General features: G+C 35.7%; 1 protein-coding gene across 2 annotated transcripts in view; it reads left to right on the forward strand.

Annotated features, from left to right (window-relative positions):
• The window catches only part of LOC120624855, a 284008-nt gene that overhangs the window by 66270 nt on the left and 194407 nt on the right, over nucleotides 1-23331 (forward strand). The gene's annotated exons all lie outside the window — the stretch shown is intronic.

Genomic DNA, 23331 nt, shown 5'->3' on the forward strand with positions numbered 1-23331 from the left:
TGAATTAACCCCTGTAACCTAGCGTTAGTAAAACTAACCTACGTGTTTTAGCTTATAATAATATAAGTAATATTTTTGGATCTAATATTATAAAGACAATATCTCGAACGTGTGATGTCTACAGTAAAAAAAATATATGTTTATGAGCATTTTAAAACTTCTATTTATTTTTATAAGTATGCTGAGGTTACCTCAATGGGGGTTTACATTATAACATATTTTATTATTGTGTAGCTTATATGCTGTTGATAGTTTTGATTGTAATTTTTGTAACCTTTTGGTGCCCGTATTAAATGTATAAGTAAATTTCGATTACAAATGGTAACATACAACGTACGGAATTAAATTGAAGACTGAGAATTTTAAGTGCTATTGTGACGTGTGCGATTATGTTGTCTCCCTGCTCCGTGACAGATGTCCCGGATCGACCCGGCCTAGCACCTGGTACTTTGTACTCCGTTTTCGTTAACGTTCAATCTAATTTTTGTTGAATAACAGAACAATTTTGAATATTGGCTAATATAATAATATCACGTTAATCCAGTGAGTTAAAAGCCGGCTTCCAGTTGAAGGGACCGAGTTCGATGCCCGGCACACACATCGAACTTTTCGGAGTTATGTGCGTTTTGAATTTAAGTAATTTAATATCACATACTCTGACGGTGAGGACAAACATCGTGAGTAAACCTGCATGCCTTAGAGTTTAAGATATAGCTATTAAGGGCATGTGAAGTCTACCAGTCCGTGCATAGCCAGCTTGGTGGACTATGGCCTAACCTTTCTCTGTCTGATAGAAGCCCCGTGCCCTGTAGTGGACTGGTCATGGGTTTATGATGATGAATCACGTTAATTATTTTAAGGCTTAAGGTGCTTTTATGCATTTCTTTATCGTAACCTGCAAACCTTTATTGGTTCAGCATAAAGGGTCTTAACCAGTGGTACCTACCCAAAGATGTCAATTATATTACAGTGTGTTCATAGATGACCTGCAAGGAGTTTATTTCAGAAAAAAAACTAAGGGATCCATGATATGTAAATTAGAGTTACACATTTTAAAATCTTATCTATAACACCTTTGAATGTGCATTAAATCAGTAAGCAAGAAATTAAGGGATATCTGATAGATCGCTCTCAAGGTCTAAGCTGTTATTTCCACTGCTATAACAGGGGTGGGGGGGAATTCCAGTGGTAAGCCAATGTTCTATAAATATTAACTCCTTGTATTTACTAAAAAGCGTGCGATTTGTTTTAGTTTGATCTAACACTCGGCACACTCTCGTAATATGGTCTCCTAATACTCGTAAGCTCTCCTGGTACCGTTAGGCCAACATTCAAAGCGTATGCAAATAAAAAACGGGATGTTTCAATGGAAGCAATCAGACATTGACTCAGTGCGCGACGCCGCGCGGCGCACTTATGCAATAACTACCGTCAGGCAGATGTTTTTAATTGATGTTAATTTAACGCTCCTGCATTGTTCAATAGAGCTGTGACAGGGCTGTCTACTTTTACGAAAACGTATTATGGTAAATTGGTAAAATGGTAATTGGTTGCGCCGAATTCTCATTTTATATAATGGTTGCTTAATATGCCCTTTGCCATAATTCATAGTCTGACCTATATCTTATCCCGGACTTCTAAATATTTAATCTTCTGTTGCATCAGTCCTGGAGTGGCTATAAGAGCCGCGCGCGTCCATACGCTGACGCTGAAGAAAACAGATTACGGGGCTATGTATTATGTTTTGGTGTCAATAAAATAAAAATAAAATAAATATACTACAAATCGTTGGTCTTTTGTATCATCGTCATATATAAAGTAGTTCCTGAGATTATAGCGTAAAGGCTTAAGGTTTATATATTGGGATAAGATAGTGCTTTTAGACCATCCAAGTTAAACTCGCATAGTCTCGTATAATATAAGCACCTAGTAAGGATAGCCAAACAGCTACTAAGCCAAAAAAAAGCCGGGAAATCGAGTGCTGTATTCCAGCCTGAAGGTTCATGAAGCTTAACTCCTGAAGCAAAGTGATATTTTAATTGCTTAAATTTAAAACGCACATAACTCCGCAAAGTTAGAAGTGCGTGGTATCGAACTCGGTCCCTCCCAAAGAGGGGCTAAAGGTCTAATCACTATCACAACTTTACTATTTCATCACCACTTTGAAGCTTTCAGTCCGTCAAAAAAAATGACTGTATCTTATTATCTTAAAACTGTGATGTTAGTGTAAATATGGATGGACGACAACCCTAAGTAAAAGCTTAATAACTGTCTGCAGAAACTATACTCGTAGCTCAACGTGACTTTTTTTAATGACTGTTCGTTCTGTGTCATTACGGCGCACGTGCTATACACTATTTTCGCAATTTTCTTGTATTATATTAACAGTGCTGTATTTAATGCCTTTAGTATTGATTTTTTAAACAAAAGAACATACCGTTTATCGGTGCATTGCTTTTCGATGAAAGAAACTTTAATTCGAGTAATCAATGTACAACTCAGGCCATCTCTCTTCCAGCTAGCATGTGCAAGAGACAATTATCTCCCCGGGGAAAGGATAAAAATGTATCTTCTCCCAGAGCTTTATCAACTCCCAGAGCACTGGCGGACAAGTGGAAATAATATCCAAATAATATATGTGTAATACTAAACGGGAGTAAACTTCGCTTATTCCACGTTCCCGTGCTATTCAATTATCGACTGAAGTGTGCGCTTGGAGCTACAACCACCCGTTATTTGAATACTTTAATCACTTATATCGATATGAGGATGTTCATCATCATATTAACCCCTTTACCAGCTCACTACAGGGCACTCCTCCCACAATAAATAAATAAATATACTACGACAATACACGCCATATAGCCCCAAAGTAAGCGTAGCTTGTGTTATGGGTACTAAGATGACTGATGAATATTTTTATGAATAATATACATAAATACTTATAATATAAACTACCATACACTGAAAAACACTTATGTTCATCACACAAACATTTTCCAGTTGTGGGAATCGAACCCACGGCCTTGGACTCAGAAAGCAGGGTCGCTGCCCACTGCGCCAGTCGGCCGTCAAAATGAATAGGGTTTAGGCTGTAGTCCATCACGCTGGCCCAGTGCGGATTGGTGGACGTTTATGAAAGTGTACGCTGACTATCGCACCGGTTTTCTGCTCGGGCAGTTCGGTAGAAAGGCAGCTTAATTGGCTGCTCAAGAACATAAATTATGTGACAAGATGAATAGAGCCTATAGATGGAATTCACATAGTCGATAAATCTTTGGATGTGTGTCATATATGTATTAGGTTTATAACAGTGCGTATAATATATTATGCGGAGCTTTGAATTATATATTTTAGCAACCCAATACTTTTTCTACGTAGCGTTTTCCTGTTTCAAAAAACACAAAAACAGCTGTTTGTTTTGCTGTTTTTTTGTATCAATACATACCTACTTATTCCCTAGCACTTTCTTATGTATAAAGTTTTGTATGACAGATTTCTGGACCACCTTTCTTACCTAAGGAACCTATTTCCGATGAGAGATGTAAAGACACCCTTCGGAGGTTAATAATATACTGCAGCTAAAGTTACACTGAAGTCTGTATGGCTGTAGAATAAAAAAAAACAAAAAATTTGGAAAATCCAAAAGTGCACGACTCATAATGCTCATTTAATTATCAACTATTGAATTGCTTCCCATCATGAGTCGTACAATTAATTTCAGCTTCAAGTAGGCCTAGTTTATAAGCCCTTTTTAAACGTCAAATTAGTCTGTCTGTAGTGACTCTACCACCGGTTTGGAAGGCAGATTGCTCTTTTTCATCATCACTTTACAGTTTACAATGATTAGAATTTTTTCACCCGCTTACCTCTAAAATAAGCTTTACAAGTTTGTTGTTTGCTATATATCGCTACCGCTTTCCCTACCAACAGAAAATAGATATTTTAAAGTTACGCAAAATGTTTTTTTTTTTTTTAAGAACCTTTCGCCGCGCCGGTTGGGTTAGAAACTAGGCCAATCTAACAAGCAAAAAGCGTATATTCAAAAATACTCATGTAGCTATTGTTAATGAAAAATTTATATTTGCGATTTGAATTGCAAAACGACACCCGAACGCGCGTGCCTTTTTTATTTTCTGCAAAAATTTCTATTTTCATATTTTTTCAGGAGTAATTTCTGGAATGAGCATTTTCCTAGACACGAGAATAATGATTGCAAATATAATACTCGGCTGCAGAAAAGCTTGATGCTAAATTTTGCTGGAAATTTAAAAATGTGACGAGATATTTTTTCACAGCTCGCCGAGTAGAACGGAGCTGAATTAAGTATCAACTGTCAAGTTTACACTCTCGGCTTATTATATTATTTACTCGGCTATAGAGAAGGATAAAGGAAGATCGTTCGACGCAATTTTTTTATTTTCATAATCATCATAATCATATCCTCCTGGCCTTTAAGCTAGATACGAGTCATTTGCGCAGGGTATATTAAAGTGCAAAGGCTTTCGCGCTTAAACAAATGCTCTCTCTCGTCCCAACCTTTCTGTATCCGATGGAACCGAAGACCGCTACAATCGGAGAAAGGTTTGGATGCTGTGTCTGATCTGATCAACCCATTAACGGCCCACTACAAGGCACGGGTCCCCTCCCATGCTGGCCCAGTACGGATTGGTGGACTCCACACACCTTTGAGAACATTATGGAGAACTCTCAGGCATGCAGGTTTCCTCACGATGTTTTCCTTCATCTTTGAAGCATTTTTACTAGCTTGAAACGCACATAACTCAGATAAGTTAAAGACGCGTGTGGGAGATTCAAAGTCGGCCCCCGGAAAGCGAAGTCCTAACCACTGGGCTATCACCGCTACCATTATCTGCGCTTTATTTTCTTATTAGATAGAAAAATATCTTTATTAATAAATTATGCAACACATTACAATTTACAACACCTAGGTGCCACTAAGATTATATTAGGTGCCACCCAGCGCTTGCAATACATAAATAACCGAAGCGCAAGGACAGCGCTTGTCTTGTGTAGCAGAACCTAGGAAAAGGTTCTAGTTCAGCATTCTGTTGCATGCCCTGCCAAGTGTAAAAGCATTACATAACTTGATTTTCAAGTCCAGGTGACGCCACGTAAATAAATTGATTTCCTATCTGTAATTCCATGATGAAAATATATATTATTATAACATTTAGCCAAGAAAAGATCTTTTCGCTTTGTTTGTTAACATTGTATCATTTACTGTGTATGTAAAGTTTCTATGTTAGAAACGAAATAACCGTTTTTATTTTTAAATATGATTTATTTCTCTACTTTTTATTACTGCTTATGTAAGGGATGGATAATGCGCAGGAAACACGAACGTATGTTAGAAAAAGTTTATAGAAATTTTAAAAAGACTTCACTCACTTTAATACAAGTTGTGGGTAGGTCGGAGGCCTGATGTCGATAACACCATAACGTACTCGTAGCTTTGAGTCTTTGACACCGATGTCAAAACCAGTTCGGCATACGGCTCTCAGCTCCAGTCGACATTATTGATGATCGCATCGCCCCTGTAAATCATGGCGTTCATCTTTCACACTAGCGGCAGCGGACTGAATACTAAATCCAACGGAAATGTAACAGCTCGCGTCACTATTTCAATTTCAACTTTGGACAAAAGCGCTGTTTAACGATAGTTGATGTTTCAATCAAATGTGTTACTATACTGGTTTTATGCTATTTGACCTCCAATGTAGAAAGAGCTATGTTAAATTTTTGGAATATTTGAAATTTTCACAAAATTCTTGATAGAAATTAATGTAAAGCCGGATTAGAAATGCGGAACAGACCTGGCGAGACCGCATTTCTAATCCATGTTCATCTTAATTTTCATGAAGTCTTTTGTTTATGTTCTCCTTCCATAAGAAAATAGATTAAGGCCGTAGTCCATCACGTTGGCCGACGGGGGATTGGTGGACTTTATTTATTATCGCTAGCTTACTCAAGCTTTCATCCCACACGTAAGGAGAAGAGTTAGGGGCGAAGAGTTACTCTCAGCGTTACACCAATGCAGATAGTACAAACGCTGTATTAACGTACCGTTCTGTAACTATTATATTTAGTAAAGGAATATTTCAACATGAACAAAATGCTTGGTAGAAATTAAGATAAAGCCGGATCAGAAATGCGGCAAAGACCTGGCGAGACCGCATTTCTAATCCATGTTCATCTTCATTTTCATGAAGTCTTTTGTTTATGTTTAATTATATATTTACTAGTTATGATATTTTGGGTTTTTAGCGCGCTATATTAATTTTAAACTATAGTTTACGTTATATAATGATTATACTTTTAACTACGATTCATACGCCGAGAGAGCTAGTAAATAATAGAAATAATAATAATATGTTAGGCTTAATAGACAGCTTCGACCAAAATCTTAAGAAGCTTTCGCTTGGTCGTTGGATCGTATACAGAAGGCTCTTGAGGTTCCTCACTGTGGAGCCCAGACCGCCGTTTGCTTGAGCACTCAAAAGCCGCGCAAGCGGAGTAGTGGTTTAAAAAAAAATATATATATTATATAATTTAACGTTGTTAAAAATTAAAAAAAAGAATGTAAATATTAATTAATGATAGATAGACCAATGAAAATGCACGTTGCGTTATCATATAATATCAACCCGTTACCGGACACAGATCTCCTCCCACTATGAGAAGGTGTTGAGGCCGTAGTCCACCACTCTGGCTCAGTGCGCATTGGTGGACTCCACACACCTTTGAGAATATTATGCGGAACACTCAGGCATGCAGGTTTCCTCACAATGTTTTCCTTCCAGCGTTGAAGCAAGTGATATTTTAATTGCTTAAAACTCACATAACTCATAAAAGTTAGAAGTGCGTGCTAGGATTCGATCTCCGCCCCCGAAAGTGAAGTCGAAGTTCTACCTACTGAGCTATCATCGTTTCACGCACATATCCACATTTCATCAGTAATAATAACCATCTTAAATTATTAATGATTACGTAGTGTATCGTTGGTATATCTAATGAAATAAATAAATAAATGTTTCAGCGTGCTCTCCGAGGTACGGGAGCTAATTTAGTTACGTACGTACTAGCGTACTTTGTTATACATATATTTAACTGAATAGAAAACTCTTTTTTCTTAATAATACATGCGTAGGTCTACACTTAGTTCTATATACAAGTTGTTGTTACCCCCGTGGACAGCGGTAATCTTTTAAAAGACCGCGTAAAGCCAACAAGTGTAAAGGCCGAGCTTTAATTAAAACCCACGGCCCGTAAAAGACTTCGGGGAAATTCCATGAATAGTTACCTAATCCATTTTTCCCCGCGGCTTAAATACTCCAAAACTATTATGACGTCGCTCGTCGCATTCTGTTATTCGTAACTGGCTCTTCGGTCTAGTGGTTAGAATCTTGAGCTCCGGGTTCGATCTTTGGGCATGGTCATAAATTCAAACTCTCTGTTAACACGGCTTAAGGCGTTACGAAATAGCGTTGTTGCCTGTCGTGTAAATTTTTCACATCAGCAAGTCTAGCATACGCAGGAGATAACAATTATGTCCCCTAACAATTGTACAAAAAAAAAAAAAAAAAAATTTCTTGCACACCAGCAAGGCAATAGAGAATACTTCTTACCCGTTTATTATTACACTGTTTTGTTTTTAATATACTAAGACAATATACACATCGCCATCTAGCCCCAAAGTAAGCGTAGCTTGTGTGATGAGTACTAAGATGACGGATAAATAGTTTATGAATAATATACATACGTCTGGGTGTTTATTTATATTTTATAAGTATTTAAGTATATTATTCTTTAAAATATTCATCAGCACAATCTACGCTTCCTTGGGGCTAGATGGCGATGTGTGTATTGTTGTAGTATTTATTGAACTATTCATAAAAGGGATGCTCTTGCAGGCACGGGCCGATAAAATATTAAAAATCCGATTGCTAACAATTCTACGTCCGACCTGGGAATAGAACCTAGGGCCTAACAATCCATATTATAGCACAAAACCCGGGTGGCAATTCAGCGAAATAAACGGCAGCTATTAAAAAAAATCATAGGCACACACTTTAAGATTATTTGTTTGTATAGATGATGTAATGTTTATTTTACACACCCGATTAACTCTTTAAGCTGAGCCATTCGTCTTTTATGAAGTATACAGACGTTTATTGTTAACGTGGGCATGATGTCTCTTAAGACTTATATTCCACAATGGAAAATGTTTATTTCTCGACCGCACTAATAGAAGAATGTAGGTACACTCCCATTTCTTGGCTTTCTGCTTCATAGTTTGGAAGATTTGAATTATAGTTATTTAAATACAAGATATGTTAATCGTAGGTAGTGAGTAGTGATGGCGATAACTACATTCGTAATATTAAAGCTACGAGGGTTCCAAGCGCGCCTTAAACTGAGAAGGCCACAAAAAACTTAGTTGCTCACTTATAAAACTTTAATTACAAAATGATACTACCTTAAGCGAGCGTATTAAGATCGTATTCCTGGTCCTTACCCGATTAATAATGGTAACTTTACCGTTTCATACGGAACCCTTTATGTACGAGTGCTGCTCGCGCTTAGCCGGTTTTTATACCATCGCTCGCGCGAGCGCAGTGACTTTTTCTGTTTACTCTATAAAAACTTTTAAGCGCTCTCATTCCGTAGGGTGAGTTCGAGTGACTTTTATTTAAAAAAAAAAAATCATTCCAAGTTTGAGTCTATACGCATAAGGTAGTGTTCCGTAGGTGGGACAATTGCTGTTATTCCGAATGGACTGTAGCTAAGTACGTAGGTTACGAAATAGGTAGGTAACCTACAGTCCAAATGCATCTGAAGTCTCAAATGTATGTCTAACAATCCGCACTTGGGAAGCGTAGTTGTAATAAACATATACCTAGAAGACAAACATTCGCCTTTGTTGCATAAATAAAGATTAAACTTGTTCAATTATCAGTATTAAAATCTCTTTGCCCACTATAGGGCACGGGTCTCTTCGAATGAGAAATGAGAAAGGGTTTAAAGCCACTACGCTGGCCCAGTGCGGATTGGTGATTCCACAAACCTTTGAGCACATTATGGTGAAATTTCAGGCATGCAGGTTTAATCACGATGTTTTCCTGTTTCCTTCATCTTTGAAGTAAAGTGTTACTTTAATTGCTAAAAAAGCACATTACAAACTTAGAAAAGTTAGAGGTTCGTGCTGGGACTGTACTTGTAACTCGACCCCCCGAAAGTGAAGTCAAAGTCCTACCCACTGGGATATCACCGCTTCATTTATACAAAATAGTTTTTCTTAATTTTCTGAGTTGGCATCGTTGGTTGAAGTTTTGAGTACCTACGTAACGTCGGCACGTTGCAGTTTATATTTCAAGCTCGTAAGTTTATTGTGAACGTAACGAGATCGTCCTCTATCGTTTCTTTATGTTAATCCGATCTATCAGTTTAAGTTATTACATTATTTCTGTTTACTTTTAATAAAATATTATACAAGCTGTTTATAACGGTTTTATTCCCTATAAATACCGTGTGAACCTTTTATTTTTCTTTCCACTCTATGCAAAAAATCAATTTAATTAGTTGCTTAGTTAGAAGGTAAAGAAGGAACAAAAAAACAAACAAATAAGCAAACACATAATATCGCATTTATAATATTGGTAAGGCGTGTAAAGGCTCCTCGTCACCTTTGCCAACATACACTAATGACGTGGTAACCATATATGACCATAATTGGTTTAGTTGTCCGCACGTTGGAAAGTCGTTCAGTTAGTCGTTCTGCGGCTAGAAATAGGTAACTGATTATTTGTTTACAACATATGAGAACTATGTCAGTGTTCCCAGAAACAGGGTAATCCGTATCTTATTTTGTAATGTAAATTGGCCATGAATAAAATTGACGGTTACTTTTCTATTATGAGATACGGAACCCCGGAAGAGACTTTACTCCACTCCCGAGAAACAAATTACAATGAAAAGTTAAAGCTGCTGAAAGGCTCACGTTGAATAGAGGAAAAGCTGAAAATACCCGTTTGTCACGGGAAAATGTTCGATTAAATTCGATGCGACGAGTGTTTCGAGTTCGGCTTAAGCCGCAGTTATCTTATTTTGGATGGCCTACGTTGTGTGATCTGAATAATATAACGTTTTGTTTTAAGACCTGTAGCCTTAGTACAAGATATCGAGGGGTCGTTTTCGAGTATGGAAACACTTGAACATCGGAGCAAAATGCATTTATTTGCATTGCATTAAAACTCTAATTAGCCTACAATTCCTTAGCACGGGCTTTTGACGGCACGTTTGTAAAAATAAAATTAGATTATACAGGATTTGTCATTCTAAAAAAATTGCCGTTAGGTACATTTTACTTTGACGATACAGAGTTTGATACGCGAAAACGACTCCTTAATATTTTTCCTGAATATTAACTGCACCCTTAATATTTTTTTTTATAACTTAAACGTCCTAGCTTTGGGTTCAAACATTAACATAATATTTTTTTAAGCCAATGGCCAGTGGCAGTGACCCTGCTTTCTGAGTCCAAGGCTGTAGGTTCGATTCTGACAACTGAAAATGTTTCTGTGATGAACATCAATGTTTGACAGTGTCTGAGTGTTTATATGATACAGGTATGTTATTTAAGTATTCATCAATAATGTTAGTACCCATAACACAAGCTTAGCTTACTTTAGAGCTAGATGGCGATATGTTTATTGTCGTAGTATATTTATATATTATTTATATTTGTGACTGAAGTTTTTATGTTTCTCGATTCAGAATGTAAAGAGCTCTGTCTCGTGGTCATAACGCAAGTGAACTCAGAGACCTCTCAAATTGGGTCATCCTAATTAAATCATGACTCACTACCTTTTTACCCCCTGCACCCTACAAAAGAGGGGAAGGTTTTTACAACATTAATCATCTTCCACTCGCGCCCGTCTTCAATTCCCTTCATACCTAAGATCAAAAGCCATTGTATCCCATCCTTAAGCATTAGGGATTATGGAGTGCCAATGGGTAGACCATTGTTCTGGCTCGGAAGGAAATCAGTCGGATATCGATAAGGTTTTGTTCCTAATGATACTTGACAAGGAGGGGCTTTCCCTCCACTCAGAATATAATTTTGAAGGCTCTCTAAAAATGGAGGATTTTTGAAAAATACTTGGCTTGTAAAATATATATACCTTTTTTACCTATTTATTTTGGGGCGTCATGAAAATCACATTAATGTGGATCTTTTTCGAATGTAAATTAGGTTTAATTTCACAAGTTAGTTGGCTTCACTGCAATCTCACCTGATGTAGTCTGAAATGACAGCAGGATAATCTGTTAGGGGTAGGCAATTGTATAAAACCTAGTCAGAGAAATTATGAAATTATAACTTTCCAAATATTTCCCAGAAACGAGCCCAGGACTTTCCACTTGTAAGACCGCAGCGCTCAGCACTGTGTCAGAGAGTTGTATATATATCCGAGCAACACTATGAGAACCCTGAAAGACGTACAAACCGTTAAAAATAAGTATTAAAAAAGAGGCTATTTATTATATCTGGAGATAGAAATAACTCAAGATATAAAATTGTAAAACAGAATCGCTACATATTTCATGAGGTAGAAAGATTCGAGTAAAGTCGCAGGCTTTGGTAGCTGTAATTTAAAATCGGAATGATTGATTAGTATCCCTTTAGGCTAGTTGAAGGCCAAAGTATATAAATTAGGTCGCCCAATGCAAAAGTGGTATAACTCATACTTATGAACATAACATAATAGGTGGTTCCAAATTATCTGAGCTATTCCAAATATCTTAATAATTCATCCCAGCACCTTGTGTTGCCGCCCAGCATGCTGAGAACTTCTACGTTTAAGCACCTGCCTCCTTGCATACTATAAATAAATAAATAAATAGACTACGACAATACACACATCGCCACCTAGCCACAAAGTAAGCGTAGCTTGTGTTATGGGTACTAAGATGACTGATTAATATTTTCATGAATAATATACATAAATACTTACAGTATTCATATAAACACCCAGACACTGAAAAACAATCATGCTCATCACACAAACATTTTCCAGTAGTGGGATTCGAACCCACGGCCTTGGACTCAGAAAGCAGGGTCGCTGCCCACTGCGCCAGTCGGCCGTCATTAATGCATCTCTGCATACTCTTCATGTCTCCATTTAAATATAGTAATTTTATTGTAGTGTGAGTAAACGAACCTAAGTAAAGAACGTCTCTAAAAATACTCCATTACCATAAACAACTAGGGATATTTTATTGAGCATTTTAGGCAGATCGTTTATATGTTACATCTCTTTAATTATTTTAACTCGTGTTAAGTAACAGGTTATCTCGATCCTAATTTATCACTTACACAATAGAGGAGAAAATAGAAGGTGAAGAGGATAACATAATAACTACTTCTTAGAACAACATTGCTAAATATAGGGACTATACCTTCCTATGAAGGTGAAATAGACAAGGTTTAAGTAAAACACAGCGTCACGACATGTGTTTTAGTGAAATGCAGTTGATTAATTTAGCGGAAATTAGACAATAACTAATAAAAAAAAACTATTTCAATTCATAAAAAAAATTAAAAATGTTTTCTCTTTATCGACATTCTGGAGTTAGGCCAGATTTCCGATGCCAGAATGTAATATAAGTAAGTACAGTGGGCTAAACCGATGAGTCGGCAGTTTGGTAGGCTCGCCAGCAACTAGTTAGTTCCAAAGAAAACCGTGTTAATTACTTTTTGCACTGACAACACTGTATTAACTGTAAGCGTAATTTTACTTTTCACGCTTTAGTAACTAATAGCTTCGTAGCTAAACAACTTTTTTTTACGCAATGAATATCGATTAATTTCAACTACGTCAGCTGTTTGTAGTCAATCTACCACCGGTATGAAAGGCAGATTTTACTGAGGAGAAGCTGGCAAGAAACTCAGTAGTTGCTCCTTTCTTACATCGACAATTTATTATTTAACATTCATTATTCTATTATGAATGTGAATGAGATAAAACATTTGACGAATTTTTCACTTAACAATTATTCATTGTTAAGTCAAAATATCCTGAAGATGTCCGGTTTCGGCGCGATAGGTGCGTAGAGAGTACATTGCCGAAGATCGGTTTGGTGTGGAGTGGATTGAAGAAATTATAAATTACACCATACAGATTCTCGTGCTTTTCGAGGAGTAGGTATAGCAAATTAAGCTTAATTTTCATTATTCTATCTTGTCGTGATAACCTAGTTGTTAGAACTGGCTTCACTTTCGTGGCGCCGTGTATGAATCCCACCTCTAAGTTATGAGCATTTTAAGAAATAAAAAATATCTTAAAATAATAATAAAAATATCACTTGCTTATCTTTGATTGCACTTGCGTTTGTTACTGATTTTTCTGTAAAACTACCAAGACGATTTTAATTTATTTAGTATCGCTTCGCTCGCCATCAAACTGTTTTTCCAGTTTGTTAAGATATACCTAACCAAACCTAACTTTTTCAGTTCATTTCTGCATCCTTACTAATATTTTGAATGTGAAAATGTGTTGGTTTGTCTTTTCTTTACGCCCTAAGTATTGCCACTCAACTTGATTTTTGGCTAAATGTTACTTGAAAGGACGGAGAGTAACATATGATACTTCTTATTCCAGGAAAAGTTCCCGCGGGATTTATAAACAACCTTAATAGACGCGGACAAAGATTTTTTTTTAAACTACTAGAGTAAAAATGTATCAATATCAACTAACTCATTTTCATAAGAAGGAGACAAAGTGGTCCATCTTTACTTTTCCCATTAAATAATCTGTTTCGGAGACAAAGTCGTTTGTCTGTGCGCACCCTTATTAAGTTAACTAGTTTACAGAAAAAAAACTACAACAAAAGAGTTTGTAATAGTTCCTCGCTTATTAAAAAGTTAACGGCTAAGTAAGCCAACAATGAACTGTGGAGTTCAGGCCGAGGAAAAAATGGATTTTAACTATTCATTAAATACTTTCCGCGAAGCCTTTACGAGGCTTTTCAATTAAGTAGCGGAGTCTTTACATTTCTATTTTTTTTTTATAAAGAGCAACATGATTTTTATTATTTTTAGCAGTTAACGATACTTCTTCCGAGCTATTATTATTATTTATATTATACTAGCGGACCCCAGCGCCATCTGTCGGGCTGATTTGTAAATCTAAACCATCCAGGGTGTCCCCCAAAGGCATTCCAAAAGATTCATTCAAATCGGTCCAGCCGTTTAGGAGGAGTTCAGTGACATACACACGCACACAAGAAATATATATATAAAGATTTATTTTATTTATTCTTATCCAAGGTTCGCGTAAGACATTTCAGTAAAACCTCCTACATAGCCTACATATTCTTGCGCAACGCTCTCTTGTCTATGTATATATATGTTTTTTTTAAATTGTGCAATGATATTAAGCTATTACCGGCCCACCACAGGACAAGGGTCTCCACAATGAGAAGGTGTTAAGGCAGTAGTCCATCATGTAGGCCCATGCAACGTGTAACCGAATTACGAAATAATGTTGAAGGATGCATCAGTTTATTTCATGAGGAATCATCACCCTGTAAAAATATTAAATCAAATGAATCATGTTTATTTTTTCATACAAACGAACTCAAAACATTCCAAGCGTTTACTTATGACAACCCTATTGAATATAAAAGACCGACACGGGCATAGTACCTACGCTACGCGACGCGTAGGTAGAACTATAAGTGCTAGGAGTCACATGACTTTAATTTTGCATGTGATGTTAGGGCTGTATCTGATTTATTTCAGTAAAATCGAAGGTAATTTACTCAAAGACTATCAGGTTTTCGGTTTCTCAGATAAGTCTCAGAGACAGTACATAATGGACCCATAAAGCCTGTGAAGTGTTATTTCGGTTTTCGTTTACACGTTGTATAGAGGTTTCACTGTATACGCATAGTGTGTATGCGGAATGCTGAATTCAATATGTGATAGAACTATTAAGTAAATTTCGCCGAGCAGCTTTGTCTCAGACGGGATTCGTGCACCAAGCAGCTCCCAACTCAGTTTTATCTCGCTTTGTGTTAGCCGTCTCATCCGGCCTGCCTGCTGATCCTTTGTGCGGCGCCGACTGGCAACTTGCAGGCACCCCCTTTGACTCAGTTAATCTTTGCAGAGAGTTAAACCAACTAGTGTACACGACTAAAGTCGGTTACTTTCGTGACATCAAACTAAAATCTCTTGACTGCAAAACACTGGGGGAAAAGTCAACACTTCCAACTAATTCCATAATACTTAAGAGATTCTTGTTTGGTATGTGTTAAGGCGCTTATTTGAATTCCAACTACTAGTTACATTTCTTTCTTTCTTTGCCTTGATAGCCCAATCTATATACTCTACATCTATACTTATAATAAATCTGTAACTGGAAGATTTCTGTACAGATAATAATAATAATAATAATAAACTATATTCAGCTTCCACACATAAGTAAACTAATGAAAACTAATTACTAATTACATTCAAACTAATTAACTATACACTATTTTACAAACTAAATGCCTTATCGAAAGGTGCTTCAGCTGAAAAGGCTGCTACCTCAGCATGCTGCTGCAGTATTTGACAACTGCGGTGCAGATTTTCAGGTATAGCCTTGATTGGCGTCACGAATTTGCCGGGAAAAGTTTAAAAAGAAGCGAAGTGAACTTGACAAGGAGAGGGAGTATACGGAAAAATGAAGTAAAATAATATATATATAAAATTATCAAACGATACAATAGAACCACCAACACATAAAAAGAAAAAAAAAAATATATATATATATATATACATATAAACAGATGTTACGCGTAAGCCCGACAACAAGCAATTAGTCTGAAAGATCCGGAATGTCTTTTTATTGATGAGTTTTTTGATAATCCAAAAATACCTTTTTAATGGCATTCTTGAACGAAATCATTGACTTAATAATGAATATATTTTGAAAATTTTGAAAATTTTGACCGGGGGATGCTTTATTATCGATAATGAGTCCAAAACAGATTTTTTTTTAACTTTTGTCTGTCTGTCTGTCCGGGCATCACGTGAAAACTACTGAACGGATTTAAATAAAATTTGGCATAGTGGTAGCTGGTATTCCGGGTCAACATATAAGATACTTTTTATCCCGATTAACAATAAGTTTCCGGGAAACGGGATGAAAATTTTTATCAATTTATAGATCCGTTAAATTTAAACCGATTTTAATAATTCTTTTTTTATTTCAAAGTGCATTCTATCAAGCATGTATTCTCTCATTTTAATGGAGATCTGATATTGTAGGAGATAAAGGACATAACTCTTCACAGATAACAGCAAGTCGCAAGGCATATGGGACAACGATCGAATGCATGCGTACCATCCTACTAATATTATAAATGCGAAAGAAATAAAATAATATAAATTAAGTTAATAATTAAGTTAAATAAGTTTGATTACATACCTACCTGCAAATTCAATTTTGAATTATATTATATTATATGAACCTTTCGGTTAGAGGTTGCGATGGGTATAGAATAACACGTACGGCGATGACAGGCCGCAAATAACTTAGTTTGGAAATAAAAGTGAACCTGGTAGGTAGCGCTGCAAGCTGCTAGCCGCTGCGCAGGTTTTTTTTAAGATACTAAATGATTTAGTGCAGACGAAGTTGCGCAGGTCAGCTAGTTATTTACACACATCTTACACAGCAAACATATGGCTCATTAAAAGCTTTCGATATCGATGACGCGGTCTCTATGATTTTTGTTCACCCGAAAAGTGCTCAATTTGCCTAAAGAAGTTTAATAATATATTTATTAAGTTTTAATAATATACAATGATTGTCATCATATAGCCATTCGGTTGTACTTAATGTAACATCATTTTGTACCAATTCCATTCGAATTAATAGTGAGTAATGTATGTCCTAATTTTGTACCAATTTTACAGTACGCGTATATTCCACTTATATAAGCTACTAGCCGTTTCCAGCCCGCTTCGCTGGGCGAATTGAAAAAGGAAATAAATTACATTTTATGTTTCATTTTTATTTATTTTTTTCATATTTTTATTATTCTCCTTTTTTTTATTTTTGTATGAACATAAATAGGCCCCGCGGATAGAACTGTAAGCATCGATATTGTTTAGACTTACTCAAATTCCAAATTCCATCGATTTAGCCTGTATCTTTCATCCAGGTGATTTTTCTCACTAATATTTATTGTAACTTTCAATGTGCAATCATTATAACATTTCCGTGCCTTTCTTCCAAAAATTAATAATAATTGACATGAAGAAAAAAATTTGAAATGAACATTGAACGTTTAAGTTAAAGTCATTGCAAGTCTCATATGTGAAGTTGAAATCTGTCTAGGTTCAAGTGCGACGAATTTTCTGTTAACTAAAATTTTCTCCGTGACATAATTTTTTTATAGAAAATTAATTGTGCATGTTTTTTATGAATTCTATTGGAATAAGTAACTAAATTTCTTTTCCACATCTCATGTGCTTGGAAAATGCATTCATTTTAATCTGTTACATTTCCGCGATCCCGCAATAAAATAATTCGTCGGTTATGTAGTCTGCAAAAGTAAAATGAATGTAAAATTCTTAGTCCGTTGATTGGATAGCTACATGTAAAGTTAAGTTTTTGAAACCTCTCAATGACTTTTTCTCCGCTGCCAAAAAGACGATTGTTGTAAGGAAATACACGAATATCCCTACATACACGAAGATCCCCACCAAATTTGGAGTCTGTAGGAGTTACAGGTTAGAAATAAAAATTTTAGATTTTAACACCCACCCCCGCAATTCCTGTCGGAAGTAGACTTTATTGAAATCCATTTTGAGATGTTCTTTATGTGAATAATAAAAGATTCCTACCATATTTAGAATTTTTAGAAGCTATATTTCGAAATTGATTTTGTTTATTTATAACACCCACCCCCGCGAACCTTATTGGAGGTGATTTATTGTAAAATCCGCTCGAAGATCATTTTTATATTACATATAGAACACTCTCACTAAATTTGGAGTCTATAGGAGCTATCGCTTGGAAATTGAAAATTTTCATTGTTAACGCCCCCGCAATCTTCTTTGGGGTGGGATATCGTAAAATTTGTTCATAAATCATTTTTACATCACTTATAGAGCTTGTAGGAGCTTTAGCTGGAAAATTAAAAATATTAATTGTTAATACCCACCCCCGCAACCCCCTGTGGGGTGAGCTATCGTAAAATTCGTTCATAGCCTATTTCTACACCTCTTACAGAAGATTCCTACCAAATTTGAAGTCTATAGGAGCTATAGTTTAAAAACGGGAATTGTTCATTGTTAACGCCCCCGCAATCCCCTTTGGGGAATGAATTTCTTAAAATCTATTCATAGCTGACCTCTACATAGCAAAAGTAATATTCCTACCAAGTTTCACGTTTCTAAGTCTTATGGTTCCCGAGATTTCGTGGTGAGTGACTATATAGATGGGAATTCTTCGATTATCATCGAAATTTTTAACTTTTTATCGGGCTTTTTTAAAATTTTCTTACATACAAAACTTTCTCCTGACAATTCTGAAGATAAAAAAAGCCCAATTGGTCCAGCCGTTCTCCACTACCGTGAGTAGATTCTTAGCTGAATGTAAAAAACCATAATCCGTTTAATACACTCTGTTGAAATCCATGAAAACAAAAGAATCAAGAGAAAATGCTTATCTTTTGTTTTTATTAGCGGGATAAATGTTCATAAAAGTAAAACAGCAATAAAAAAATGAAGGAATGTTGGAATTCAAAAAATAGATAGCCATAAACCATCTAAGAAAAATTTCGCATCGAATGGTGGTAGTTTCATGTCGATACGATCAGTGGTTTAGGCGTGATTGAGCCTCAAACGAAGACCATTTTCATTATATATATATATAGATAAATGTTCATAAAAGTAAAACAGCAATAAAAAAATGAAGGAATGTTGGAATTCAAAAAATAGATAGCCATAAACCATCTAAGAAAAATTTCGCATCGAATGGTGGTAGTTTCATGTCGATACGATCAGTGGTTTAGGCGTGATTGAGCCTCAAACGAAGACCATTTTCATTATATATATATAGATTATACAGGGGCGTTAAATATGACTAAATTACGATGTTGCTAAGTACATGACTTACGGCATTTACATTTTCCTGTAATCACACTTAATATTTTGATACTAATGATAATACTAGTAGGTAAGTCGTATGCTTTCATTTCGGGGGACCGCGTTCGATCACCAGCACGCGTCTCTAAGTTTCGGAGTTATGTGCGTTTTAAGTTAAAGCAATTTAATATAACTTGCGCGCCTTCACATTTATAATGTTTACGTGATCAAAAAACATTGAAATAACATGGAATGCATTTATAATATTCATTTGTACACGCATCTGGCTAGTTTTATTTTATTGATTGTTGTTCTTATGTTTGTCATGATCTGTTTTGTTTGTAAATCTAATAAAATATATATAAATAAATAAATATACTATGGCAATACACACATCGCCATATAGCCCCAAAGTAAGCGTAGCTAGTTTTATGGGTTCTTAGATAGCCGATGAATATTTTTATGAATATAATACACATAAATACTTATAATAAACAGATAAACGCCCAGACACTGAAAAACATTTATGCTCATCACATAAACATTTTTTCCCAGTTGTAGGAATCGAACCCACGGCCTTGGACTCAGAAAACAGGTTCGCTGCCTACTGCGCCAACTGGCTGTGAACAGCTATATAAAATATATAAATATGAAATGTATTTATTTGTATGAAGATGTGACTCGAAGTTCTTAACAAAATAAAAAGTCTTAACATATCCAGTCAGGCGACCCCAACATACAGAATTTGTTCAATTTACGTAACATAAGTTAAATAATCTAGTTCTGTGACTTAAATTGCAGATATTCATCAATTGAATAAAAACTGAATCATTGGAAAAAAAACGGTTAACACTAACTAATATAACTTAACCATATCATGATTATAATGCCTGACCCACAGCACAAGAAAATATTATAATATCACAATAACCAAATACTGAATATTAATATTCGATTCACGACCAACTCGGGCCCTTCCCCGCCCCATGGGACTCTGGTAATAAAAACAATGATTCATTGTACAACTTATGTTGTGTGTGTTAGTAGTTTTATGATGAACATACTAACAACTATAATTTTTTTATTCCGATGTAAGTGATCGTTTGATTCCAATCTCTTTCCTTTGCACCCCCGACGCAAAAAAGACGGTATGTATAAGTTTGTGTGTGTGTCTGTCTGTGGCGTCTTAGCTCCCGAACTGCTCAACGGATTTTGATTTTGTTTATTTTGGTTGAATGGTGAAATAGTCGGGAGTGTTTCTGTCTGTTTGATGAAAACAGATCCGATGGCAAAAACTATTACATATTTTGTCACAACCCTCTCACTGTCACAATCCCTTAATATGAGTATCAAATGAAAGAATTTGATTTGGATAATACTATTAACTATGTTAAATAACAAATTCAAGACGGACGCCACCACAAACTGACTAATTACATACTTTATTTTCAGCTCCCTCATAGGATAAATTTAATGCCTTTTAAATTTTTTATTTAATTATTTCATAACTTGTTAACTAATGTCGTTTATTTGTTACAGGTAATAAATTCTGATTTGCTGAGCTAGATAACCTACTTATTATGCAGACGAAATGTAATGTAAGTTACTCACACCCATATTAACAAATTTCTTGAAATATTGGAGTCTGACGGAACGCATAACCGGTGTTAATTTACTTATACATTTTGACAGCTCACCGGTTAAAAATATGTATATTCTTTATGTAACCGTTTCATTGAGTGTACGATTTCTAAGGAAATGAATTGATTCACATTTAAGTGTTGTCTACTGTAACTTACTGAAGAAAGGTGTTGTAATCACTTCGGTATATAAATGTAAATACCTCTGACTTCCAATACAGTGTACATTAATCTACTAATCAATATAATAATTGAGGCAGTTGTGGAAAAAATATACTCGCCTTTTTCAGGTGGCGGCCATTTTGGATTTTCATCAAACAGCTAAAAACACAGTAGAATATTTCACCTCCATTGATCAGAGAGAAGACAAACACACAGATACATACACACACATACATACACACACACACACACACACACACACACACAAACACATACACACCCAGACACGCACACATACACACACAGACACACACACGCACTCGCACACGCACATACTGCACGTATGGAGGTTCAAAACTGTAAATTCTTACCTGTTAATTAAATTGCAAATTGGAATAAAAATGTAAAACAAAATCGAAACCGTTAACTAATTGATGCTGATACCAGGGCTAACGACCGAATTGAAATAGCTGTTCCCAAGCCCTGCTTACAGTGCCTCTACTGCAGGGTTTGGAACCGGTACTTATTTACTAGTTAATTTTCGTAAGTACTGGTTTGAAAATATTAATCTTGATTTAACCGGTTACTTGATTTGATTTAACCGATAGATTAGTGATAGTACTTAACATGCTCTCCGAGGCACAACGATGCAAGTTACCAGCTCCTTCATCTCCGGGCCGATACTAAAGTATTTTAATGTGGATTCAATAAGGCCCATTTTATTACGACTTCCGAGCCAATCTTGTACTAAAGCTGGTTGTCGATCAGGTGCTCCAAAGTATTTTTGGGCTATAAGTAACAATTTTCTTAACTAATCCTTGTAATGTGCGGCCAGCTTACGTCGCTAGCGTGTTGTCAAAGCACACAGATCCAGCTTGGTAATTAACTGCGCTGTTTGCATTTGCATTTCAGTTAAAGGGAATGCCGTAATTAACCAAGCCAACCGCCTTGTTATTATTGTTACGAAATTGTGGGATTATCAATACACAGAACTTAACTATTAACTTTATGTACTAAAACCTACTGGGTCTTGCTATTAGATAGAAGCAGGCGTTTCTTTGCGGTGATGATTATAACAAAAAAAATTATAACTTATTTATAATAAAGTTAATAATTATTCATTATCGACGGCCGATTGGCGCAGTTGGCAGCGAGCCTGCTTTCTGAGCCCTAGAAAGTGGGTTCGATTCCCACAACTGGAAAATGTTCGGGGGATAAACATGAATATTTTTCAGTGTCTGGGTGTTTATATTGTAAGTATTTATGTATATTATTCATAAAAATATTCATCAGTCACCTTAGTACCTATAACACAAGCTACGCTTACTGTAGGACTAGTTGGCGATGTGTGTATTATCGTAGTATATTTATTTTATTCATTTATTTTTTTATAAAGATCTCCTGAGCATGCTCCGATTTCGGAGGTAAACTTGTCTAGGAATACATTGCCGAAGATCTGTATGGTGTGGGGTATAAAGATTGAAGAAATGCAAGCAAGAGAATCGGTATGGTGTAATACCATACCGATTCTCTTGCTTGTCGCGGTGTAGGTCCAGCAAATTAAGCTTATTTTCAAATTAAGATTATTTTCAAATGGGTCTTACTACTAAAATAACAATTTAGTACCTACGGCCAGTGGCGGTACTGCCATATTTTAATTACTTAAAACACACATAACTTGGAAAAGTTAGTGGTGCGTGCTGGGTTTTGAACTCGGCCACCCTAAAGCGAGGCTGGAGCCCTAACCACTAGGCTATCACCGCTTCGCTAATGATAATAATAATTATTATTTTATATATATAGTGCACATTGTGAGTCTAAACACTTGTTTAAAAATTGCATTTCTTAAAAAAATATTACTTATCTATGTAATCGAGTATAATGTAAGTTTATAATAGCATAAATATATATATAATAAATATTTATTCTAATATAAATTTTATTAGTTAGTTAAAGTTAGTATTTTTGTAGTTATTTTATTTTTTGTAACATACTTTATCAACCTTTGTAAACGGTTTCGTACGGTCAGGTTGCCTTTAAAAGATTACTTTTAGTGATAAGATGGGCGCCTTTGCACCCTAGCGCTATTTGCTATTACTGTTTTCCTTGTGTTTTACCTATTGTGTTGTGTTATTATAAAAAATACTTTTCCATTCTATTGTGCAGGTTAACTGGGCCAATGTTATAAGACGAAAAAAATACAATACTTTATTATTAACTTAACGATGATAACTAGTTTGCGGCCCGCCTCACGTTGTTGGAGTGTTGGTGAAGTACACAGATCCAGCTTTATAATTAACTGCGCATTTACATTACAGTTAAAGGGATTGCCATAACGAACCAATAGGGCTCGTGAGTGTTATAACA

The sequence above is a fragment of the Pararge aegeria genome, chromosome 7 (genome assembly GCF_905163445.1).
Source record: "Pararge aegeria chromosome 7, ilParAegt1.1, whole genome shotgun sequence".
In the NCBI taxonomy this organism is placed as follows: domain Eukaryota; kingdom Metazoa; phylum Arthropoda; class Insecta; order Lepidoptera; family Nymphalidae; genus Pararge; species Pararge aegeria.